Source organism: Delphinapterus leucas, chromosome X, assembly GCF_059928025.1.
Source record: "Delphinapterus leucas isolate spDelLeu-1000000601 "Yukka" chromosome X, BTC_Dleu_Yukka2, whole genome shotgun sequence".
In the NCBI taxonomy this organism is placed as follows: Eukaryota; Metazoa; Chordata; class Mammalia; order Artiodactyla; family Monodontidae; genus Delphinapterus; species Delphinapterus leucas.
In genome coordinates this window covers 98,179,358-98,184,815 of record NC_143150.1, presented here as the reverse complement: position 1 = coordinate 98,184,815, position 5,458 = coordinate 98,179,358, and the positions used below count along the sequence as shown (strand labels likewise).

The window sequence follows — 5,458 nt, the reverse complement described above, 5'->3', positions numbered from 1 at the left end:
ACTCTCTGTGCTTCCTGGACTTGGATGGCTATTTCTTTTCCCATGTTAGGGAAGCTTTAAACTATAATCTCTTCAAATATTTTCTCAGACCCTTTCTTTTTCTCTTCTCCTTCTGGGACCCCTATAATTCGAATGTTGGTGCATTTAGTGTTGTTACAGAGGTCTCTGAGATTGTCTTCAAATTCTTTTCATTCTTTTTTCTTTATTCTGCTCCTTGGCAGTTATTTCCACCATTTTGTCTTCCAGCTCACTTATTCGTTCTTCTGCCTCAATTATTCTGTTATTGATCCCTTCTAGTGTATTTTTCATTTCAGTTATTGTGTTGTTCATCTCTGTTTCTTTGTTCTTTATTTCTTCTAGATCTTTGTTAAACAAATTTCTTATATTTTCTCAAGGCATGCCTCCATTCTATTTCCGAGATTCGGGATCATCTTTACTATCATTACTCTGAATTCTTTTTCAGGTAGATTGCCTGTTTCCTCTTAATTTATTTGGTCTTGTAGGTTTTTGCCTTGCTCCTTCATCTGTGACAATTTTTTTTTGCCCTCTCATTTTCTAGTTTTTCTGAGTATGATTGTGTTCCTGTCTTACTGGTTGTTTGGCCTGAGGCTTCCAACACTGGAGTTTGTAGGCTGTTGGGTAGAGCTGAGTCTTGATGCTGAGGTGAGGACCTCCATGAGACATCACTCCAGTGACTATTCCCTGGGGTCTGAGGTTCTCTGTTAGTCCAGTGGTTTGGACTCGGGGCTCCCACCTCAGGAGCTTCGCCTGACCCCTGGCAGTTCACTTGGGGGTTCCTCCCATCTCCTTGGGCATCAGGGTCCCGTCCCCCACCAGTGGCCGGCAGTCACCCTAGTTGTGGGGAGATGCTAACTTGGCGTCTTCCCACACCACCATCTTGACTCTGCCCCCTCTAGCCCCTAGTTATTGAGATCTAATGTCATTTCCGCAGCAAAGCCTTACTTGCCCCCCAGACATGGTCAGGTGCCTGAGTTTACATTCTCATGGTGCCCTGTACTTCTCTAGTGTGGCATTTATTGGTATTTATAGTTCTATATTTGTTTTTTTCGTATTGCTTAATGTTTGTCTCCTTGTGTTAGTTTGGGTAGTGTTCAGCTGCAAGTAATAGAAAACTTGACTGATTGTAGTTTAAATACATGAGGGTTTATTTATCTCCCACAACAAGACAGGACACCCAGCAATGGTCGAATGGCTCAATCATGCCACACAGGACTCAGACTACTTTTCTCTTCTTTCTCTGCTGTCTATAGCAAGTATATTCTAGTCCTCATGTTTACAAGATGACTGCTGCTTCTCAGGCATAGCATCTGTATTCCAACCAGAGAGAGAGGAGAAGAGGAAAAGTGAGCATCAGTTGACTACCGTTTATGTCTCATGGCCAGAACTGGGTCACATGGCAACTTCTGGTTGCAAAGGAGTCTTAAAAAGTTAAGTTGTTGTTGTTGCGGGTTAGTGCTTACAACCTATAGAATAGAGCCAAGTCAGAGAGAAAGGGTAAGCCAATTAAAGTGGACCAACCTCTAGTGCCTTCCCTACTCCCTTGTTGAACTTCAGTAAGAGAGGAGGGACCGTGTTTCTTCTGTTCGCCATTGCAGTAGGTCCACCTTGTATAATATCTGTCCCATTGTAGGTACCTGATAAGCATTTTGTTAAATGTTAATAAATGAATTCTAGCAGAGAGCATCTCCCACTCTAGGTCTTAAGAGGGACCAGAAGAGGACAGATGGATCAATGCCATCTTACCACTATGGGTAAGAAGAATTTAAAGTGGACACCATCAGGGGTCCCACTAGCATTTACATTGCCTTTGCATGAATTAGGAAAAGGCACCCACCCCTTCCTCAAGACACATTACTGCCATCTACTGGAAAATTATCTTCATAAAATGGCAAATCTACCACACCTATTTTGAATGGTGCCCCCATAGATGCAGTGAGGTCATTCACCAAACAACCTGCACAGCCACATGCGGCCACCTTGCAGGAAACATATGCATGCATTACCAGTAGGGTAGAGGTGGCCAATGAAGAAGCCATCACACCTGCCTCTGGAAGCAGAGGAGGGGGGCCCTTCCTGTGGAGCAAGCCTGAAGATTTTACCAGGGCTGATGAGAGCTTGCCGTATGTAAAGACTTATTATTCTGAGGTAGCAGGGGTATGGTAAGAAGACCAGAAAGTGTGTTTGAGTTCCACTCTTCACTTTCTGCCTCTATAATACTGTTAGAATCACTTAATCCTTCTAAATTTCTGTTTCTTCATCTCTAAATTAGAGACAAGAACTCCTGCCTCAAGAGATGTGTTTGAGTATCCAGTGAGATAGTGTACATGAAAGGGTTTGGGAATCTGCTCAGCATTAGATAAATGTCAACAATTGTCAGCATGGAGAGCTGATAGGAAATACTGAGTGAGTGTTCCAATCTTATCTCTACCGCTGCCCAGCTACATGGCCTTGGGCATGTTTCTTAATTTCTCTGGGGCTCAGTCTTCTCATCTGTAAAATAGGTCTGATGATATTAGAATCTACTGCCCAGGAAATTTGTGAGGATTAAAAATAGTAGTAAGTGTTCAATAAATGTTAACTCCTAACTTTAAGGCAGTTGTGCCTTGTATGATACTCTGCATTTTACAGGCAGTATTTCATTGAAATTGTTAAATAAGTCACCTTTGACTTTTGGGGAAACAAAAACCAGAAAATGAAATGTAACAAGGTTCCTAGGCCTTTTTGCAAAGAGAGTCAAGACTGTGGGAAAAGAGTGAATCAGCATATTTCTGTGACTCAGGGTCTGTTGTGATGTCTCTGCTGTGTGAAAAGGAAACCTCCTTCCGGTAGACCTTCTCCTCCCCTTCCCCACCCCACCCCACCCCACCTCCAAACACTCTTGGCCAAATCTGGATGCTGGTCCTACTAGGTTGTAGCTAAATTTTCTCACTAAGTTGGTCAGTGAGATTGATTTCATGGAAATTTCATTATTTTACAAAGCAAAAAAGAACCAAAGGGAAGAAGGCCAGCCAGGCAGGCAGGGTAGGTCAGGAGGAATCTTGGTTCTTATGTGCTCTCGTTCTCCCTTCCACACCGTCCTCCACAGCCCCTCTGAGATAGAGCCCTGTGACTTCAGAGGAAATCTGTCAGATACTGGAGCAGAGAAACAGTAGGGCAGAGGGTTTTGAAATAGAAAGCCAGCAACAAACTTGTGAATTCAAGTGCTGTTATAATAGCTGGCTCTCTCGTACACAGTCTCCGAGAGCCCAGTGGGTCTGTCTGGTAACAATATTTTATCCTGTCCTCTTTTCCATTTGTCTCCCCTTCACCACTGTAATGACCCTCCCCCTAATCTCTTCAGGGTATAGAATTATGGGGGAAACAAGATGTTTTCCCTTCGCATTTCACTGGAGTAAATAGTACTTCATTCTCCTTCCTTCTGCCCCACAGAAGGAAAGCTATGTTGAGCACCTGAGTTCCTGGGCTTGGCTGCTATGTGGCCTGAAGCTGACATCTTTTGTGCATGTCATGGTTTATAGTAGAGTGGTTAAAAATCAGCTCCCATTCTGGTGACTAAATTTTATTGACTTTTCCAGGGCCTGTGGTGGGACTGACATGTCCCCCATTTAATTACTTCCTCCTTTTTGACAGCAGATTGAGTTAACCAGAGGACACGCAGGTGGCTCTGGGGCCAGGGATCTTGGAGTGGCCATGGCGAGGCAGCTGAGAGGGGGCCAGGGCGAGCACAGGCTGTGGATGTACAACCTGCTGGCAGTTGTGAGCTGTGGTTTTACGGTTGCACTGGGGGCAATAACCAAACAGTGGGGCTTTTGGACTAATTTGAAGAATGCTTTACATAAATCCCAGCTGCTAGCCATATGTCCAACCCGTGTAGAGGGGAGGGTGTATTTCCCTGAGCTCTTGTTTCCTTCCCTGGAAATCAAGACTAACCAAGCCTCTAAATGCCTAGCCCCAGTCTTTAGGGGAGGATGGTCAGCCACAAAAGCTTGAGCTGATTTAATCACAACCTAAATTTATATTATGCTTTACCACGTTCTCCCTTCCAATAACGTTGTGTCATTTTGTCCTAATGAAACCCCACAGTATAAGCCAGGTAGGAATCCTCCATTTACAGATGAGAACACCGAGGCCCAGAGAGCCTGTGACCAATAATGAAAGCAAACAGGTTGGCACTTACTAGGTGTCAGGCAGGTTTCTAGACCGTTCAGAGATATTAATCCATTTCATGCTTGTATCAGTCCCACAAGGCAGGTACCATTATTATCCCTGCTTCATTGAAGAGGGAACTGGGTCCAGAGACGTTACTTAACTTTCCCATGGTCACACAGCTAGTAAGTAGTGGAGCTGGAATTTAAACCCAGGTAGTGTGGCTCCAGAATCTATATTTATAACCATTATACATGCTGCCAGCCAGCTTGGCAGTGACAGCTGGAATTCACATGCAGGTACTCACATTCCAAGTTCAGGTTTTCCCCTGTGCCACACCCCTCCTCTGAAATTTGCTCCTTAAAGATCCTTAATTCCTGAAAGCATTAGGTGCAGCCATCTAGGTTTTGACTCTTTTCATCTGGTATTGCGAAGTCTTTCACTTAAATTTATTTGATTAATCCCACCCTACCTACTTACCATGAAGTCAGAGGCATACCCAGTCCAAAGGAGCTGCAATGCGTTAGGAAATTACTCCCAAACCAAGACTTTGGAAAAATACAGGTATCTAGGTGTTGGAAGTTGTAAAGCTTGGCAGCCTAATGCCTGGAACAGGTATTTTCTCTCGCCTCCTTCCCTGGGAAGACTGGGTGTGGCTCTCACAGGACTGGCTGATTTTGTGAGCAAATGCGCTCCCAACTTTCACACACCTAGAGAGTCGGCCTCTGCCTTTGGGAAAAGGTCACTCCAGGCCTGACTTCCCTGACAAGTATGGGTTTCTTAACTAAGGTGTCTCCACCAGCCTGTGGTAAGTGTGAACCAACCAGGCAGAATGGAGGGAGCTGTTTTCATGCGATAGTATCTTCAGCTGCCCAACTTTCTCGCAAGAGAAAACCAGTAAAAGCTTTGCTCCGCATTCACTGCTGCCCCAATGAAAACCTCTGGGTGTGTCCAGATTTTATTATTTCATAGCCAAAACCAAACGTAGACCAAACCCAAATTAGATTTTATGACTCCCACTTTCAGTTCTGAATAGCAATTTTCTTTCCTCATTTGCAAAATAACTCTGTAGCCACGTATTGGGTAACATGAAACAACACAACACAACTTTGGCTGAGAAACCACAAACATTGACTATTAGAAAGAGAAGAGCAAAATGGTTTGGGTCGTAGTCATCGTTAGTCATATTTATTTAATTTGGGGGCAATGGTCTATTCCTCTAGGCTGGATTCCCCCAGAAGCCTACTTTGTGACAAGGATTTGGGTGCATGTAGTTTCTTTGGGAGGTGAT

The 5,458-nt window shown here is 44.1% G+C and overlaps 1 long non-coding RNA gene across 1 annotated transcript; it reads right to left on the bottom strand.

Annotated features, from left to right (window-relative positions):
• Positions 1-1,165: 1,165 nt before the first annotated feature.
• LOC149744342 (uncharacterized) lies at positions 1,166-4,848 on the bottom strand. Its single transcript, XR_016391384.1, has 3 exons — positions 4,648-4,848; positions 1,540-1,655; positions 1,166-1,328 (listed from the first exon to the last, which is right to left on the bottom strand). It is a non-coding gene; the product is annotated as an uncharacterized LOC149744342 (long non-coding RNA).
• Positions 4,849-5,458: the final 610 nt, after the last annotated feature.